Below are 20,890 nucleotides of genomic sequence, written 5' to 3' on the forward strand. Positions count from 1 at the left end.
GCCCCAGCCTCTGGCATCTACCTTCTACCCCCGATCTCTAAGAGTCTGACTGCATCACATACCTCATGGAAGTGGAATCTTACGGTATTTGTCTTTGGGTGACAGGCTTCTCTTACTCAGCATAATGTCCTCAAAGTTCATCCGTGTTGTAGCACATGACAGGATTTCATTTTTTAAGACTATGTATTAATATTCCATTTTATGTCTGTACCACTTTTTCTTTATCCATTCACCCATTGATGGACATTCAGGTTGCTTCCACCTCTTGGCTATTGTGAATAGTCCTGCCGTGAACCTGGGTGTGCAAATGCCTTTTTTTTAGTTTGTTTTTTATTTAAAAAATTTTTCCATATTTTATTCAACTATAATTAACATACAGTGTTCTGTTAGTTTCATGTGTACAATATAGTGATTCAACAATTCTGTACATCACCCTGTGCTCATCACAACAGGTGCACTCCTTCATTCCCATCACCTGTTTCCCCCATGCTCCCATCCACCTCCCCTCTGGTGACCATCAGTGTGTTCTCTGTAGTTAAGATTTTGTTTGTTTCTCTTTTTCTTTGTTTCTCACTTGTTTTGTGTCTTAAATTCCACATATGAATGGAATCATGTAGTATTTGTCTTTCTCTGACATAATTCACTTAGCATTATACGCTCTAGCTCCATCCATGTCATTGCAAATGGCAAGATTTCTTCTTTTTTTGTGGCTGAGTAATATTCCATTGTGTATATATATACCACATCTTCTGTATCCATTCATCACTCAGTGGACACTTGGGCTGCTTCCATGATTTGGCTATTGTAAATAGTGCTGCAATAAACATAGGGGTGCATGTATCTTTTTGAATTAGTGTTCTTGTATTCTTTGGGTAAATATCCCATAGTGTGATTATTGGATAGTAGGGTAGCTCTATTTTCAACTTTTTGAGGAACCTCCATACTTTTTTCCACAGTGGCTGCACCAGTTTTCATTCCCACCAACAGTACATGGGGTTCCTTTTTCTCCATGTTCTCACCAGCACCTTGTTGTTTCCTTCCTTCCCTCCTTTGTTGCTACTCTGACAGGCGTGAGGTGCTACCTCAGGTGGTACTGATTTTCATTTCCCCCCATGATCAGTTATGCTGAGCACCTTTTTATATCCCTGTTGACCGTCTCTGTATCTTCTTTGGAGAAATGTCTCTTCGAGTCCTTCGCCCATTTTTTAAATTGTGTTATTTGTTCTTTGGGTTGAGTTGTAGGAATACTTTATGTATTCTATGTATTAACCCCATTATGTAATTTGTAAATATTTTCTCCCACTTCATAGGCTGCCTTGCGACTGACGGTTTCCATTTGTCTGTTTTTGCTTTTGTTGCCTGCACTTCTGGTGTCAGATGCAAGAAATCATTGCCAAACCCAGTGTCCTGAAGCTGTCCTCCTGTGTTTTCTTCCAGCACTTTTTAGGGTCAGCTCTTACGCGGAGCCCTTGAATCCATTTTGAGTTCATTTTTGTGCTTGGTGTTAGGGAAGGGTCTGACTGCTCTTTATGCAGACTTTTAGCCAGTCCCCCTCCTCCCACCCCCTTCCCCTCTCCTTCAGAGGAACCTCAGCTCCATTTCCTGAGTCTTCCAGGGGCAGGCAGCTGGGGTTTTGTTTGCTTCTCTGGGCAGTGAGGTTCCAGCTGGCTCTGGCGGGCTCAGCGGTCATCTCTGCTTTCAGCTTCCAGAATGTCACTGATGTCTGTTGTCTGCTCTCATCTACTTTTCTCTTCTCTTTCTCCTTAGGAGTTTTTGTCTTTTTCTCTCTCTTTACCACAATTTTAATTGTAGGGGGATTTCGAGGGAAGCAGAGATAAACAGCCCCATTCCGTTGGATCATCAATTACTCCAAATCCAGATTGCTCTTTTAAATGATATTTAATATGATAATAAAGAAATAAATGATATTTAATATCATTTAAAAGAGCAATCTGGATTTTGGGCTTTTAAAAAATGGTATCTCATAAATGCTATTGTCAGGATGTACCTCCAGAAATAACTGTTCAATCTATTCCTTTGCTTCCTTTTCTGTTAAAACATCTAAGGCCAGCTTTGATTGAAGCTACTTCCCCGAACATTAGTTTATAATTCAAAATAAACCGATTTTTGTTCGTAATACGAGGTCTTCAATGTAAGATGATACCTGTTTCCTGAGGTATACTTTTCTCGTGGGTGGAAAATCTTTGATTTATCTTCAGGTCTCTACACTGTATGTTGGTATCATCAGGACATGATGTACATACCTGTACCACCAAAAGTACCATGATGTACTTTTATGTAAGTGTATTTTACTCTGGAGCTTTAATTCAATACTCTTGAGCCAGTGTAATGGCAAGCCTAATTTTTGTTACTTTTTTTTTTAGTTTGTGACAGTAGCTTTCTTGGCCACTGTACATATCTTCCTCAACTTACTGTGGGCTTACGTCATGATAAATCCATCGTAAGTTGAAAGTATTGTTAAGTTGGAAATGCATTTGCTACACCTAATGTGCTGAGCATCATAGCTCAGCCCAGCCTGCTTTAAATGTGCTCGGAACACTGACATTAGCCTCCAGTTGGGCAAAATCCACTAACACAAAGCCCATTTTATAACAAAATGTTGAATGAATCATGTAATTTATTCAGTACTGTCCTGAAAATGAAAACCAGAAGGGTTGTGTGGGTACAGAATGGCTGTAAGTTACCCTCGTGTTTCGTGGCTGCCTGGGAGCTGGGGCTTGATGCCTCCCAGCATCAGGACTCAGTATTCTACCGTATATCGCTAGACCAGGAATAGGTGAGGATTCAAAGTACCATTTCTACTGAGTGTGTATTGCTTTTGCACCATCGTAAAGTCAAGAAGTCATAACTTGAGCCATCACAACCCAGAGACCACCTGTATTTGATTATTTATAGCTGTAGCCCTATTTCTCACAGACAGGATAAAGAGAGGGTAATGGGGGGCGCTGCCTTAGGCCCTGACAAGGTCCTCGTGGCTGTTAGGAGTGGTCTCTTTTGTTCTAAGAATTGTTTCCTCACGCAGTTAATTCTGTTGGGTAGGCTTCAAGATATCCGCCACCCTGTTTGGTACCTGGCCTTAGAGTTTTTATCCTGGGGCCCAAGAATGGGCTTCAGAGAATTGAAGGACTTTCTGAAATTTGAGTGGTATTAGAATAGCCTTCACTTTCATCAACTAGTAAGTGATGTAGGGCTTATGTGACCCTGAACAGGGTTGAGGACCCACTTCTAATAGATGGTTCTAGAGAGAAAAAAATAGAATGCTATTGATTAAACACGATCACAATAAGATGCCCTGTTGTGAGCTGCCATTAGATTGCACATTCTTCTGTGTGGAAATACCAACAGCTGTGGATGAGGGACTGCATGAAGAAGGCTCTTTGTTCTTTGTCAGATGCAAAACCTCTCTAGCTTCCTGGTTATGCAGAAGCCCATTTACACATATGTAATCAGCAGGTCTCTACACTGTATGTTGGTATCATCAGGACATGATGTTTTTTTTATGTAAATATATTTTACTCTGGAGCTTTAATTCAACACTCTTGAGCCAGTGTAATGGCAAGCCTAATTTTTGTTAGTTTATGACTAATAGCAGGTTATCTGTCGTTCATGAGGGTTATGGTTTTCCCTCAGAGAAGTGACCACCTTTTCACCGACTTGTAAAGAGGTAACACTAGTTACCCTTTGTTTTCATATTGAAGGTGATGCAGATAATTTGTGAAAATCAGTTATTTGTTGACAAAGAATGTAGATAAATTTATAAAAGAGAAATGCCTCTGTGACAGAGAGTTACAGACTTGAGTTTTCAATTAAGAAAAGATGGGGTTTCATGTTATGTATATTTTCGGCAAAAATAAAAAAGTTTTCAAAAACAGAAAGAAAGGAAAGAGGAGGATGGGAGCCAGTTGTGAATTTTTTGTTTTTCAATCTAACTTGTCCATGTGTTCACTTCCAGTGACGTGGCCTGGGTTGATAAAGGTGTCGCTCAGCTTTAGGGTTTTATGGTTCCATTTTCACGGTGGCCAAGTTTAAGTTGCTCCTCTATTCCAGGGACATCACTGAGATCTTTGGGGACTGCACAAAAGCGTCTGGTCGGGAACGTCATGAAGGAAGGGACAAGACTCTGCCCGAGGAAGCGTACGCAAGAATAACGTAGAAGGAGCCCGTTGATAAATGCAGTACAGCTGCTGTTGGAGGTAGGTGATGGCCAGAGCTTGGGCTGACCCTGCCCTGGCCCGTTCTGCTGCCCCCCGTCAGCCGGAGCCACTCTCTGGAACGGACGCTGTGCTTAGGGCCGACCGTCACCCACCTTATGGCCTCAGAAGCCACTTGACCGAGCTGGGGGCTATTGCCCTTAACTCCTAGGGCAGCTCTGACGCAGCCTCTCCGGAGCCCTTCCTGTTGCCTGCAGGACAAAGGAGACCATAAAAGCGGCTTGCAACTGCAGGCGGGTGGCAGTGATAACAAATTTGTAGCCAGAGACCGCCCTGCCTTTGATTCTGGGAATGGGGCGCCAGTATCAAAGCTCAGTGAGGGCGTGACCTTTGAGTCCCCTGTTCCTTCCTGGCTTTAGTCTTACCCTAACCCATACCCTGTGAGTTGTGAACTTTGACCCCTCCCCTTCCCCCCCCTTACAGTGTGAAGTGCTTGCTTCCTTGCCTTGCTGATAGCCTTTAATTCTTATCTTTTCAGTAATGCTTATTGTCAAGCTCAGGGTCGCCCATTATTTCCTATTCTGTGACCTTCAGTGGTTGTCTTTTGATACGCTGGCTGTTTTCGTATGGAATTGGCCGTGTCATGTATGTGTCACCTTGATCCTTTAGGTTTTTTTTGTTTTCCTTTTATTTATTTTAAAGATTTTTATTTATTTATTTGAGAGAGAGAGAGAGAGAGCATGAGCACGAGGAGGAGCAGAGGGAGAGGGAGAAGCAGGCTCCCCGCTGAGCAGGGAGCCCGACGCGGGGCTCGATCCCAGGACCCTGAGATCATGACCTGAGCTGAAGGCGGACACTTCACCGCCTCAGCCACCCAGGCGCCCCTTTTGTTTTCCGTTTAATCTACCAATGTAGAACACTAAGATGTACCCCGGGCCAAATATTTTATGTCTTTGATCACCACATCATCATGGGAACATTAAACTAGTCCCCTTGCCTAGATGAGGATACTGAGGTTCCAAGTGGTTGCATGGCTCACTGCTATTTCCCACAGTGCGCCTGGCGGACACGGCATTCGGCCGTAAATCTGCCTGTCTCTCATTCTGCGCTGTGGAGATCATGTCCCATGCTGTCAGGATTTGAAAAACACCCCAATGCCTGTGGAATTGTAACTCTCCCACTCTACTTTTTCCACAAGTGTCTGCTGCTTGTTCCCGTTTCATGGAGTCTTGTTTGGTTTATGATCACACTTAAGCATTTAACGAGCGTATTAAAACTTAATATTTTCAACAGTTACGGTTTCATAATTTTACTGCAAACATATTATCGGTCTGAGACACGATGAAAAGTGTCCCTTTTCTAGTGCAGGCTCTCCTTGTTGGTGGATGAGTTGTGAGTCGATGCCGAGGCCAGTGTAGGTGGAAGAGTGGGCTTGCGTGTTTCTGACCCAGCCCCGTCACCCAGACCCTTGCAGGACAGGGTCAGTGAAGATGACATAGCAGAGACACGCCGCTTTGCCAGAAATCTTCATGTAGTTCACAGAGCTGTTTGGGAGCCCGGATCCTTCGAAGTGTAGACCATGTATTCAAGTGTGTATGCTGTCGGTGTGCATAGCTGGGAAGCTGCCCTGAAGGATGTGAGCTTGAAGTTTGGGGCAGTTTGAGAATAACTGGAATCCACTTTATTTTTCAGTAGTGGGCTACATGGTTTGAAAAATCTATTTAGGCTTCTAAAATATTTTTATTTCGTTAGCAAACGCTCTATGTACCCGTACGTATTTTAAATCTTCACCCAAAGCTTGGGCAGGAGGTGTGGTCTACCTTCTTTGAAGCATGAATCAGCTGCAGCTGGGACGTCAGGAAGCCAGCACGTGAACCCGGATTGGTTTGATTTCCCGGACTGTGTTTTTGACAATGACCCTGCCTCCCTGCTTACACACCTTGGGGACATTTACGTGGCAGACACATCCAGGAGGCTTTTTTTTTTTTTAAGATTTTATTTATTTGAGAGAGAGAATGAGACAGAGAGAGAGAGCATGAGATGGGGGAGGATCAGAGGGAGAAGCAGACTCCCTGCTGAGCAGGGAGCCTGATGCGGGACTTGATCCCAGGACTCCAGGATCATGACCTGAGCCGAAGGCAGTCGCTTAACTAACTGAGCCACCCAGGCGCCCTCCAGGAGGCTTTTTATGCTTTGCATTAAAACAAAGGCAGCCTTACAACAGGTGGTTAAATAAGCCTTGTCCTCACAGAGGTGGAGGCTTCTAGATGCGCCTGGTGCTCACACTGGTGAGGCTGCGCCACGTGGTTTACAGTGGACCGAGCCACCTCTGGGCATCTGGGAGGAGTGGCTGCTCCGGCCACCCACCGTCCTCCCCCATGAGCTTCCCGCGCTGCCCGTAGCAACGAGGCTCGACTCATCTGAACAGTGGCACGAGCTTCTTTCTGTTCCTTCCGAAGCAACGGTGCCTGGAGTGTGGCCACACAATCACACAGGTCAGGGTAGCTCCGGCGTTTATATGGGAATCTCAAAATTTACAAAATCTGCAGATCTTAAAATGTCAGGTATATAACATCAATGTCACTGTGAGTAAAATTTTTTTTTTTTAAAGATTTATTTATTTGAGAGAGAACGAGCTGGGGGGGTGGGGCAGAGGGAGGAGCAGACTCCCCACTGAGCAGGGAGCCCGATGCAGGACTCGATCCCAGCATCATGACCTGAGCTGAAGGCAGACGCTTAACCCACTGAGCCACCCAGGCGCCCCTGTTTCTTTTTGTTTTGAAATGTGTCTTTCCCCTGATATTACACAGAAAGTTTGGTAAACATTGATGGGTTCAAACAGCAAAATACACACCACCACGCAGAGGTAGCCACTGATAAGGTTTTGGTGTGGCTACTTCCAGGTTTTATTCCTGTGAATGAGTATACCACTTAAAAAGTACAAAATTAGAATGACAGTGTTCTAGATCCATTTTTACTTATTATAACGTCAGTGTTTTCCCCATGTTTTAAAATTTTCTTTTACAACATGCTAAGAAGCGGCTATAAATGTTCTCTGTGGATAATAGCAAAAGTTACTCCATCCTGATCTTTGATAGTTAGTACCTCCCCAAAGTAGGCCACCGTGGTAGGACAGAAGTATTGAAATAAGCACAATTGCCAGTAGTTTTCATCCATCCTGTAAAATGACTAATGATGGTGAAGACTTGGTGATGAGAAAACCCCGGTAACATCAGCCACGTTATGCAGTGAGTGTGATGTGTAAATTCCCCAGGACGAATGCCGTGCTTGAAGGAAGCACGGGATGTTCCTTTTGACCTGGGTGCTTTGAAACCTGCTTTTCCTTTCAGTGAGGCGACCCACGTTTTTGTGCTTTTTGTTTGTTTGTTTTTGTTTTTTTTTGAGAGAGAGAAAGAGAAGGGGAGCACAAGCGGGGAGGAGCAGAGGGAGAGGGACAAGCAGCCTCCACACCCAGCGCGGTGCCCGGTGCGGGGCTTGATCTCACGACCCTGAGATCAAGACCTGAGCTGAGATCAGAAGTCGGACGCTTGACCGACTGTGCCACCCAGGTGCCCCAGAGGCGACCCACCTTTGACACGTGACTAGTTTCTCCATACTTGAGTGAAACTTCTCAAATTCTGATTTGCAGGTTTTCAGCCTCCTGGTTGCTTAATGTATTTGATGCTTCATGTACTAGTTAAGTGAGCATTTCCCCTCCCATCTTCTTTGTCTCTTCCACGTGGGTTAAACCCTAGGTCAGACTGCTGCAGCGACCCCAGCCACAGGCTGCCTGAGTCTGAAGATTGATATTAGACTGATATTAGAATGTCCCGGGGCGGCATTCCCAGTGCAGCCTAGTGTGGCTTGTGAACCAGAGAGTCCTATGCTCCTCGGGGTTGGAGTTCCCCAGCTGAGGCGCTTACAGCTAGCAGAAGCGCTCCACCCAGAACAGGCTGACGTGAGGCAGGGGCTGTAATGCATTGTTCCTTATTATTCTTCTCTCCCACACTGTGTTATTAAGTTAAATTATCACCATCACCACCATCATCATCATCACCACCATCACCATCCCCACTAGGCCACTGCTTTCCAGACCTGGTTCCTTATTGCCCTTGGGATTCCAGCGTGCCTGGGGGCTGGGTTAGGGCTGAGGGTGGAGGACAAGGCCCTTGACCTCTGTATTGTCCCATCAACCCACAGCCCCGCTTTTATATGTTTTATGTACTGAACTTCCACAAAGTTTTGTTTAAAGAAAGGACTCTTGCTTCAGGAAGGAAAGACTGAGAGTCATGATGGCATAGAGAACCTAGGGGAGGTTGACAGAAGGAAGATACACGTTCACACGGTATTACTTCAGGTTTCACTTCTGCCTGTATTTCTCACAGGCACACCTTGCTTCTTGGGTTTGGTACTTAACATAATCCCTCCAGTTGGAATTCCCATAGACCGACCTGCTTTGAGATTCATGGTTTCCATAAATGTGCCTCAGAGGTTGTAAGGTTAGGAGAGACGGACGGCTAGCCTCCCAAGCATTGGTGGTGGGATGTAACTTTAGTGATGGGGTCAGCAAAGGGTGGTCGTTACAACTTGTTAAGGGCCCTAGGAGACTGGTTTTTATATTAGGGTTGATGTGGACAGTGGGAAGATGTTCTTATCGTCAAGAGTGGTGTGGTGTGTGAGATTGATTGAGCCTAACAGTTTGTGAACTCTTCATTACCTGTTTCTATTTCCTTCTGTGCCTTTGCTCACACTGCTCTGTGGAAGACTCATTCCTTTCCTTTTGTGCCTGCTTAACTCCCAAGTCCAGTTTAAATAGCTCAGCTCTCTTTCTCTTTGGCTGCTTTAAAGATTCTGCTTTGTCTTTGGTAGTCGTGGTTTTTTACATCCAAATGGGGAGCTCTCTTTCCTTGCCTTCCCCTTTTCCTGATTATGACTTTTTGAATTTTCTGAGTCTGAAGATTGATATTAGGAAAATTTTACCATTATTTATTAGAATAATGCCTCTTCCTCATTTCTTTATTATTTTCTTCAACAAGAAACTCTGCGAGATATATGTTGAGTTTCTTGCTTCCTCGATCTGTCTCCCTTTTTTATTTTTTGTCTTTGTCCGTGTCTGTACAATTTTGGACGATGTCTTTGCATTTGTCTTTTGGTTCACCAGTTTCTTTTCAGTTTATTTTTAATCTGCTGTTTACACTGCCCTTGATAAAAAAGGGTTTATACTTTTTAATTTTATTTATTTCATTTTTTTTTAACCCTACTGCTTTATCTCCAGAGCCTAGACAGAGGTACAACACCTAGTACATAGGTGCTCAATAAATATTTATTTTTAATTTTTTAATTTTTTAAAAAAATTTTATTTATTTATTTGACAGAGAGATTGAGAGCACAAACAGGTGGAGCAACAGAGGGAGAGGGAGAAGCAGGCTCCCCGCTGAACAGGGAGCCCGATGTGGGGCTTGATCCCAGGACCCTGGGATCATGACCTGAGCCGAAGGCAGACGCTTCACCCACTGAGCCACCCAGGCGCCCCAATAAATATGCTTTTTTAATTTTTAAATTTTTAACCATTATTTTTGGTCCCTTCTGAAGTCAGCGTGATAATAATTTTTAAATAAAATTTTACTCCTTTTCAGACTTCCTTTATTTATTGAGATACATTAAATCTGTTTATTTTATGTTGCCTTCCAGCATTTGAATTCCAGTATATGACATCTTTTCAGATCTGACTCATTTGCCTGTGTCTGTTGGCACTCACTCATGGTGACAAAAATTTCCTTATGTATTTATGATTTATTGACTGTGAGCTCATGGGTCTTGGAAGTTTTATCTGTGCAAGTTCTTTAAGGCCTAGATCGAAGTGTTTATACTTGCTTCTGTCAAGTACCTATAGGCACCATCAATTCAGTTCCCTGCTTGTGGTTTTTTGAATTTGGACCACAAAACCACAGAGTACCGGTTGCCGGTTATGAATTCTCAAGGGAGATTTTCCACACCCTGCCCCCCCCCCACATATACTCACTTTAAAAAGAAATCACCCATATCTTGAGGGCACAGTTCTGTGAGGTCCAATGTAATGCAGGGATCTGTTCAACTCACAGCTGAGTGGCTTGGGTTTATGGCCTCTCTGGTCCACATAAGGATCGTAATGGAGGGTAAGCGTGACCGGGGTTCTGGTTTTGGGGCTTTCCCACTGCTACTGTCTCTTACTTTATTGTCACCTCACCGGTGCATTTAAAAAGATGTTGTATTTTCTTCTTCTTTCGTTATTTTTATTTGGGCGGGGGTAGTTTAAGGTATCTGTTGTGTCATTCTGCAGAAAAATCTGGTTTTGTTGCTTTGTTTTTAGTAGGTGCTTGTTTTTTTTTTTTTTTAAGATTTTATTTATTTATTTCAGAATGAGAAAAAGAGAGAGCATAAGCAGGGGGAGTGGCGGAGGAAGAGGGAGAAGCAGACTCCCCCACCGAGCAGGGAGCCCGATGCGGGGCTTGATCCCAGGACCCGAGATCATGATCTGAGCCGAAGGCAGACGCTTAACCCACTGAGCCAGGTGCCCCTTAGTAGGTGCTTCTAATAGATGAAGTGGGAAAACATTTGGGGCAGAGCTCAAAAAATTACTAAAAACTTAAGTATAAGCCCAGTTGCTCCTTTTATTTTGGGTGTCTGCTCTACACCATCAGACTAGGTCAAATGAGGTGGAGAGTAATACCTTGTAATATGCTTTCTGAGTTGGGCAGACCTTGATGTCTTTGAGACATTACTTCTTGAAATGAGATTTATTTTTTTGTTCATCGATTTAATTACCTGTCTAATGATTTACTATATGATATAATTTTACCCTTCCAAGTAAGCTTTGATTCCCGAGTAACTCCCCCTATATGATATCCACCATGGGTCTTCATGGTGATGTCCAGAGAGGCTCTGATGCATGCCGGTCGGTCCTTTTATTCAGTGTTATTTTGTTTGATTCTGAATTAGCGGAATATTATTGGTAAGTGAGAATAGTTGCAAGTAGTAGACTATGCCGGTGATGAGAACAAGAAATCAACCTCAAGAAGAAATTCTGAATGTTACAGTTTCTCTGTACAGCACACGGATCTGCGGGATCAGGTTTAGGATTTGAAAATGCAGTTGGCTCTATACTCTTGGAGTAAACCTAAGCATTGCCACCTGATGGGAGTGTGTAACCTGCATGTGCGCCACTTGGGACCCTGAAGGAATCACACACTCTGTTGTGAACTTTAATCATCTGTTTTTGAGAGTCCTGTCCTGGATTAATGTTGCAGAAAAGAACCTGCCATCTTCGTTACTAGCCTAATGCGTCTGGCTCTCCCTGACCCTCCCTGGCTCCCCTCCTTCTGCATTGCCAAATGGGTCACAGTGTCCTGGAAATAGCACCATACTGGGCACGACGTAAGCTGATGAGTAATTGTTTAAGCATGTATTATGGTTCTAAGCAAATGTTAGATGGACTAAAAGTTGATTTAAAGTGGTAGAAAGCTCAAGTTATGCTGATCCGAGTAGGAATAGTAATTGCCCCGTACAGATGTGTACTTTGAAACCTTGAGAAGGAATAGTGTGCTTTAAATATTTGCCATGAAAAGAAGCAGAAACATAACATGGTAAGCGTGACAGTGGTATTGCTAGCTGTAGACGTTTACATAAGACCATATTACGATTAGAAATTTTAACATTAACATTTGAAGGGCTGAGAGGAGTTAATATTTATTATGGTTTCTTTGAGTAACTGATTTGGAATTTTAATTTTATAAAAGGTGTGTCCCTAACGGATCTTCACATTTAGTCACGAAGAAATGGCTGTTTGTTTTTAAAACATTGTAATGTTTACTTTGCATTGGCATTGGTGGAAATGGTTTCTAAGGAGGAAAATGGTTTGCAACTCAAGTTATAAATATTTTTAGGCTTTTAAATTATTTAATCCAAAGCATTCACTATTTATTATTTTTTGCTCAAAGTTTGATAACATAGACTTTTCCCAGGGTTTTCTTGCCCTTTTCAGTTGTATTTTTCATGCAGTGAATGCATTTCTGAAAATTATAGCAGTGGTATTTTTAATAAATGGAATTAATTTAGGTTGACAAGTTCACTAATTTAAAAAGGACTTCTTAAAACCTCTAGTAAAATGAAGAAAGCCTTTTTGATGTGGATCAGTCTTTTTGCTTTTTATGCAGGGGTTTTTAATCCTGGACCACTCCTTTGATAATTTATTTATATCACACTGAAAAATGTGTTTTGTTTTGACTGTATATATCTATTTCTACCTGTGTTAGTTTGGGAAAGAAACTAAGATAGAAGCAAAGGTTATATAAGTAATAGCTAACTTACAGAATCTTTTTCTTCCAACATGTTTGGTGGAAAATGTTAATTATTAATAGATTCACTTACAAACCCCTACACAGTCAAAAAAGCCACTACTAAAAAAAGTATTTGGAGGCCTGATTATTGTCCCGACATTCTCACATTCTGTGGGTTTTCCCTTCTATCAAAAATGAGCGAATCAAAATAAAACCGACTGAGTGATCTTTCTCAGTGATGGGGCCCAGTGATTGGGGACGAGTAGCCAGGGGGGCTCAAGAACGCATAACATGTATCCACTCGCAACCCAGAGTCTGTTTTCAGACTCAGTCCTCTGGTCAACTTTGTTTCCTGCGGAGAATGTGTAAAGTTCCTAGTGTCATCAGGTAGGATAACCCAGAGCGATCTCGCCCCCATGGGTTTATAATAGTTGTTTCTTCTGTACTCCTTGCTACGCAATCAGCTATCCTGTGTCATCTCTGACATTGCTGTTCACTTTATTTAACAGTTCAGATCGTCTCTTCTCTGAAGGTCGTAATATCCGTGGAGTGCCTTTTATATCCTCAGGACTCTATCGCTAATGAAAATCCCGGGACCTTGCAGGGACTTTCAAGAGCTTCCTTTATTCACCGAATTTTTGGTGTCGCTTTTACATTCTAGGCCCTCCTTTAGATAACTTCACATAGTGAACCACTTTATTTTTGTTTTTTTGAAGATTTTATTTATTTATTTGAGTGAGAGACAGAGAGAGAGAGAGAGAGAGCGAGCACAAGTGGGAGGAGGGGCAGAGAAAGAAGCAGACTCCCTGCTGAGCAGGGAGCCCGATGTGGGACTCGATCCCAGAACCTGGGATCATGACCTGAGCCGAAGACAGATGCTTAACGACTGAGCCACCCAGGTGCCCCTGAACCACTTTATTTTATTTATTTATTTATTTTTAAAGATTTATTTATTTATTTATTTGAGAGGGGGTCAGAGGGAGAAGCAGGCTCCTTGCCAAGCAGGGAGCCCAATGCGGGACTCGATCCCGGGACTCCGGGATCATGACCTGAGCCGAAGGCAGAACCTTAACCAACTGAGCCACCCAGGCGCCCCAACCCCTGAACCATTTTAAACAAACAAACAAAATAACCCAATCCTACACCTTGGAGCTTACAGCCTAATGGGAGAAAGCGTTTGGATAAACTTAGAGGAACAAGGAATATGCATGGGTGCTAGATGATGATCAGGGTTCTGGCCAAACAATAGCTGAGGAGTGGGCGTGTGTGCATGAGTGGGCGTGAGATGCGCCCCGTGGTGCATTGTCAGGAAGGCAGGGAAGGCCTCACTGTGGAGGTAACCTCCCAGTAAGGACATGAAGGCGGAGGGCGCGCGCCTGCTCTCTCTGGGGCAAGAAGACAGAGGCCCAGATGTTCTCCTTATTCCAGACCCAGCAAAGCAGGCCCAACCTTGCACAAGCACAGATCAGTGGTTCAAAGCCACTTTGTCACAGCCACGCCTGTGCTCTCCACCACCTGGGTGACTTCTCAAGAAGCTTCCCAGCTCCTAGCAAAATGTGTTCTATGTCTTGAGCATGAGGAAGGAACCGTGTCTGTTCATAAGCCAAAGTCATGGGAGGGAGGGAGGGAGATTCATTTTCTCTGCTCAGCTCGCAAAGCCCCAAATTTATATCCTCCTTTCTCAGGTCTCTTAAGAAAGTTAAGAAAGAACTTTTCGGGAACTACCCTTTCTGCTTTTCCTTTTCTCTATTTAAAAATGTTTAAAAATCACTTTGCTTTAAAAATGTTCCCGTTCTCATTTTATTGGGGATGTTTCAGAAGAGTTGTGCTCATGATTGTGCAGAAGCTGACGGTGTAGCTTCCAGGGAGAGGGTACAGCAGTGACAGAGACCAGAGTCCGGGCAGCGTCTCCTCCATCCCCTCCAGGGACCCTGCCTCCTTCGCTCTTGTGTCCATGGAGCCGGGAAAAGGCAGTTCGCTGGGATCATTGGGTGCGGTGTCCTGTTTCAGTCTGAATAAAGAAACTTTAAATTGGTGGCAGATTAAAGGAAGGCCCCCCATGGGCTTGATAAGGAGATACGGGTCCTGAGCCCCGGAGGACGGCGAGGGACCGTCACTGCTGTTGTCCGCACTGTCCAGCCGGATTTGGGGGTTCTCGTCATGGTCTGAGCCCGTCCGTGCTACTCTTCCTTCTTGCTCATAAAATAAAGAAAAAAACTGCTTTCTTCTTTTTGGATAAAATATTTGCCAGCCAATGTGCTGTTTATCGTTTTGTGACTTTGATTTTAAATACTATTAAGTAACCGTGATGCTCATTCTTAGACTCCTGACCAGAGTGATTGGCTGTGGGGTTTTCTAGGCAGACGCACGGAATTTCAATGCCAATGAGGACCTGGTTCAGTGTGACGATTAATCTTACAGTGTTGCCCCCCTCTTGGGACGAGTTTGTGAGAATGACTGAGAAGTCAGTGTGTAGGCTGAGGGTTCGCAAAGTAGACCACGCAGACTCATCGTTTTCCTTTGCACTGGCCGGTCATTCCTTTTTGTTGAAGATGTATGTGCACGACGAGTATAAGACCGTCCTGCAGTGATTCAGGTGACACTCATCTTGGCCCAAAGATGTTTGTGTATTTCGAGTGACGTTTAAGGGCTACTATTTGAAGTCCGTAAAGGTTGGGTGACCATGTAGATCCCTGGCCTTCATTCCAGCACTCTCCGCCACAGCTCTTGTCTCCTTTTGTCTTGGTGCTACTTCGCCCACATTTATGGTTTCTGCTCCTCCAACGTGCTGGTTTGCATGCGGCTCTCCTGGCCTCTCTACCTTGTTACCTTGGCCCTCGCTTTCAGATGCTGCCTGGACCGGCGTCTCGGTTCACCCACTCAAACAACAGGCCTTGCACTTCTGCTCCATAGACCCCGTTCTAGGTACGGGGGCTAGAGCGTGAAGCCAGACGAGGTCCCTGCTCTCATTTTATTGGGAGGGGGAGAAGAGACACACGTGCCAGGTATTGGGGAGTTTTAGGAGGAAAAATAAAGCAGGGCAAGGGCATGGAGTGATGGTGAAAACGCCATCTTCGATGTGGAGGGGACACAGAGGAATGCACGGAACCAGTTAGGAGGCTCTTGCCATTGTCGAGGCCAGCTGTGTACCCTTGGCTTGGGTCGGGGGAGTAGTGAGGGGTGAGTAGGAAGTGGTCCGATTCTGGATACACTCCTAAAGCAGGGCAGTAGAATTTGGGTATGGTCAGGCGTGGATTTGGGAGAAAGAGGCACACAGGGTTTCTCCAAAGAGTTTGACCTGAGCTGCTGGTAAGTTGAGTTATCATTTACTGAGTAAATGAGTTATCATTTACTGCATTTACTACATGCAGGAAGAAAATGCCGGGGCTGTGAGGAGTCAGGTCTTTCATGAGTTCAAGTACATACCTGTTGGATATCTAAGTGGGGATATTGAGGAGGCGGTAGGCTGTCTGAACCTAGAGGTTAAGAGAGCCCCGCCTGGGGTCACCTTTTTACTGGGAGTTGTCCTAGAAGGGATGGTCCTTAAACCCAGGGGATTGGATGAGGTCCCTTGAAATGTTCTCCAAGTAAGGACCCCTGGGGCTCCTTGGGCTTGTAGAGGGATCTGCAGAGTCACAACTTTTTATAGCAATACTAAGACGTTCAGTACAGTAGCGCTTTTCAGAGGCGACATGGGACATCACAGCAGAGCGAACGTAGACACAGACACAGCAGTCTGCTCTTGTCTGTGAAGCTGGATATTAAAGAGATTTTCAAGTAAAACTCTGCCGCTTTTCTTACTAAAGACATGTATTTTTGTTTTGGGAAATACATTTTTCATTAAAATATGTTACTTTTGTTGACACGTAATGGGCTTATTGTTGCTTTTAGATGAATTCATAAATATTTAAAAATTTTCTATCACAACTATCCCTGGATATAACCCTTAGAAACAAGCAATTTTGAGCTCCTTAATAATTTTTTTAAAAGTGTAAAGGGGTCATGAGAGCAAAATGTTTGAGGACCGCTGACCTAGAGAGGGAAGGACAACAGGGAAGACATCTGAGAATTGAATGACCCTTTGGGCCCTTACAGAGCTAAGGAAGAGCCCACGAAGGACAGCGAGATGGAACTGTCAGAGGGAAGGACTGTGAAAGGGCCAAGGAAAGCGAGTGTTTCCAACAGAAGCAAGAGGTCACCTGTGTCGTGTGCGGCTAATAGGTCAGATTAAATGAGAACGGAGAACTGACCATTGGCTTTAGCAATGGTGGAGGTCACTGATTTTGAAATGGATAATTTCAGTAGACGGGACGAGAGTAGGCTCAGGAGAAGGGAAGGGATTTGTATCTCAGATTCCTGAGAGTGGGAACTGACCTAGCCTATGTCTTCATTTTGAGACTGGCCTTCAGATTTATCTTGCGTGGGAACCCACCCCAGGCAGACCAGCTGTGAGGCTGAGCACGAAGTACCAGAGAGTTGCTTAATCCCCTTGGCTGTGGGTGGGGTAATTGTACCAGTTTGCACTCCCACCAGCAGTGTAAGAGGGTTCCCCTTTCTCCACATTCTTGGAGTCTACATAAAAGCTTAAAAACCAGAAGGTACATGGGTTATTTTTCCTCAAGCTAAGAAACATGGTTATATGAGATTAGTTACTAAATAAGTTTTTCTTTCTTAAAATTACTGTGTCCTTCAAAAGGAATAACAGAATTTTTTATATTTACTTCTTGTGTATTATTGATCAATATTAAATGTTATTTTTTTTTATTTTTTAAAGATTATATTTATTTCAGACAGAGAGTGAGCACGAGTAACGGGTGGGGGCAGAGAGAGAAGCAGGCTCCCAGCTGAGCAGGGAGCCCGATGTGGGACTCGATCCCAGGACCCTGGGATCATGACCTGAGCCGAAGGCGGGCGGTTCACCAACTGGGCCACCCAGGCGCCCCTAAATGTTATGTTTTTATTTTTATTTTATTTTATTTTATTTTATTTTTTTTTAAGATTTTATTTATTTATTTGACAGAGAGAGACACAGCGAGAGAGGGAACACAAGCAGGGGGAGGGGGAGAGGGAGAAGCAGGCTTCCCGCAGAGCAGGGAGCCCGATGTGGGACCCGATCCTGGGACTCCAGGATCATGACCTGAGCCGAAAGCAGTCGCTTAACCGACTGAGCCACCCAGGCGCCCCAATGTTATGTTTTTAGAGGGAAGAGAAGAGGTGTATTTTCCTCGAGTGAGGTCTTAACCAATTTATACTCAAGAACATTTATTTACACTTAAAGGTAATTGTTTATGTATATGTCACATCCATCAGACTGAGAACTTTTCATCAGTACAGTGTGAGTTTTTCAGTTTTGTTTCCTTAGGGGCTATCATCCTACCTGGAATACAGTAGGAATTTAATAAATATTTTAGAAGGAGTAAGATACTAGAACATTTAGATTTATGGTTTATAGTTTATTTTTTGAGTAATTTGTCCATGGTGTTAAAAGTAACCTTTAAGTGGGTAAGTAAAATTAGATAAAACCGAGGACAGATTGCTTTTAATTCTAGGTTGGAACACATGTTCAGAGACTATTTTGATAGAGACTATCTGAAAAAATGTTCAGATAACAATACTTTTTCCTTTGCTTTGATTGGATGTATATTTCAAGAATGGCATGACTAAAGTAAATACGCACACTTTCTGTTTGTGAGACTTTAGAAGTCCTCCGAGGTAATAAGAGAAATAGGCTTGACCTGTGAGAGACCGTATCTTCTTAAGAACTAACTCAAAGAAAATTTTTTGTGAACTTTTTAAAAATTTGGGTATAATTGATATGCTATACGATGTATAAATTTTAAGTGAACACTTCAGTGAACCAACATCTCTCTCAAGATAGAGAACATATCCATCACCCAGAAAGTTCTCTTGTGCCATGTCCAGTCATTTGTCCCACCTCAGAAATAAATGGTACTGTGATTTCTATCAACAGAGCTTAGTTTTGCCTCTTCCAGAACTTCATATACATGGAGTTATACAGAGTGTGCTCATGTATCTGGCTTCTTTTGCTTCACTTAACGGTGTTTTTGAGACTCATACTTGTTGTTACAAGTATCAGTGGGTTATTTCTTAATGTTGATTTGTAGTATTCTGTGGTGTGAATTTATCTACTCATCTGTTTGGGGGCGTTACAATTTTTGTCTATTATGAATATAACTACCATGAACATTAATGCACAAGTCTCTTTGTGGACTTATGTTTTCATTTCTTTTGTATATACTTAGAAGTAGATCCCTGGATAAGTATATATTTAATTTTATAAAAAATTGTCAAACATATTCCTAAAGGGGTTCTATATTTAAACATGCCCATCAGGGATGTTTTCAGTGCTCCAATATGCTCCAAGCTTTTGCCAGCACTTGCTGCTGTCAGTCTTTTCAGTATCAGCACTCTAGTGGGTATCATACGGTACTTTGTGCTTTCCTGTGATTTCTTTGACGATAATGATGTTGAAATTTTGTCACGTACTTATTGGCCATTCCTGTGTCTTCTTTTATGAAGTAATCTAGTCAGGTCTTTTGCTTTTTTAAAAACTGGGTTGTGTGACTTTTTTATCTTAACTTTTTATGCTTTTTAGTTCTTGAATTATAGCTGTTCTTTATGTATTTTAGGTATAAGTCCTTTGTCAGGTATGTGTATTGTGAATATTTTCCAGTTGGTGGTTGTCCTTTTATTTTCTTAACTGTGTCTTTCAAAAAGCAGAAGTTTTAATTTCAATGAAGTCCATTTTATCAGGGTTTCTTTCTTTCTTTCTTTCTTTCTTTCTTTCTTTCTTTCTTTCTTTCTTTCTTTCTTTCTTTTTTTAAAGATTTATTTATTTATTTGAGAGAGAGAGAATGAGAGAGAGTACACGAGAGGGGGGAGGGTCAGAGGGAGAAGCAGCCTCCCCACCTAGCAGGGAGCCCGACGCGGGACTCTATCCTGCGACTCCGGGATCATGACCTGAGCCGAAGGCAGTTGCTTAACCAACTGAGCCACCCAGGCGCCCCAGGGTTTCTTTCTTTTATCCAGAGTGTTTTGCCTAGTCCATCATCACAAAGATATTCTCCTATGTTTTTCTGCTTTATGGTTTTAGGTTTTTATGGTTAGTTCTATGTGAGGTGTAGAGGTGAGGATTCATTCTTCTTTCTATGTGGATATCAATTTGTTCCTGCCCAATTTGTTGCAAAGACTATCCTTATACCCACTGAATTATTTTGGTAACTTGGTCAAAAAAATCAGTTGACCATAGATGTGTTCATCTGTTTTGGCCTCTTATGCTTCACTGTTTATTCATCTGTCCTTACGCCTATACTATATTTTGTTGAAAAGTTTGGCACATAATGTTTTTTGAGTGATATTATAGTTTTCTTTTATTGTCTTTGTTTGGTTGTTACATTGAGGTCATGTTGGTATATGCTTTAACATGTGTTTACTTACCTTTGTCTTTATATTTAAAATGCATCTGTTGTAGGTAGTACATAGTTGGGGATTGCTTTTTTGTATATTCTGACAATCTCTGCCTTTTAATTGGAATGTTTAGTCTGTGTACCATAATTACTGATGTGGTTAGTTTTTGACCTATCATTTTTGTGTTTCTTTTCTTTTCTTTTTTTTTTTTAAAGATTTTATTATTTGACAGAGAGAGACACAACGAGAGAGGGAACACAAGCAGGGGGAGTGGGAGAGGGAGAAGCAGGCTCCCCGTGGAGCAGGGAGCCCGACATGGGGCTCGATCCCAGGACCCTGGGATCACGACCCGAGCTGGAGACAGACACTTAATGACTGAGCCACCCAGGTGCCCCATTTTTGTTGTATCTTATTCGTCTCATCCAATAAACATTTTTTTTTTAATCCTGTATCCCCTTTTCAAATTTCTCTTTGTTTAATTAGATATGTTTAATTTGCCTCTTAGGTTTTCAGCTATACCTCTTTGCCTTGTTGTTCTTACAGTTTCTGTACAGATTACAGTATTCATCTATAAGTCTTTTTTGAATTAAGATTTTATCACTTTGTGTAAGAAATGTATGAAACCTATAATATGGCTTCATTTTCCCCTTCTTGTTCATTGTACTGCCCTCATATATTTTATATCCATATATGTTATAAACTAATACAGTTTCATTCTCTTAAGACAGTGTATATGAAGTGTATATAAACAGTATGTGTATATACACACAGTTAATACAGTATCTGTAACAAGTAGGTCTTAAGGAAATTAAGAGAAGGGCTCTTTCATGTTTACTTACGCATTTACTTCTTCCAAGGCTCTTCATTCTTTTCTGTAGATTCAGGTTTACATCTGGTACCACTTCTGTTCTTCCTGGAGAGCTTCTTCCTTTGGCCTTTCTTGCAGTATTGGGGTTATTTTGCAACAGATTCTCT

The 20,890-nt window shown here is 42.7% G+C and overlaps 1 protein-coding gene across 13 annotated transcripts in view; it reads left to right on the forward strand.

Annotated features, from left to right (window-relative positions):
- SGMS1 (sphingomyelin synthase 1) overlaps positions 1–20,890 on the forward strand; it is a 268,293-nt gene that overhangs the window by 127,875 nt on the left and 119,528 nt on the right. For 11 of the 13 annotated variants that reach the window (XM_035008582.1, XM_035008588.1, XM_035008580.1 and 8 more), the window contains one exon: positions 4,069–4,214. The exons of 1 other annotated variant lie outside the window; for it this stretch is intronic. The gene's annotated coding sequence lies outside the window, so the exon portion shown is untranslated. Of the gene's footprint in view, positions 1–2,086; positions 2,299–4,068; positions 4,215–20,890 lie in introns of those variants that run through there. One more of the 13 variants, XM_035008593.1, reaches the window with a different exon arrangement.

The sequence above is a fragment of the Mirounga leonina genome, unplaced genomic scaffold (genome assembly GCF_011800145.1).
Source record: "Mirounga leonina isolate KUSES-001 unplaced genomic scaffold, KU_Mleo_1.0 Mir_152, whole genome shotgun sequence".
In the NCBI taxonomy this organism is placed as follows: domain Eukaryota; kingdom Metazoa; phylum Chordata; class Mammalia; order Carnivora; family Phocidae; genus Mirounga; species Mirounga leonina.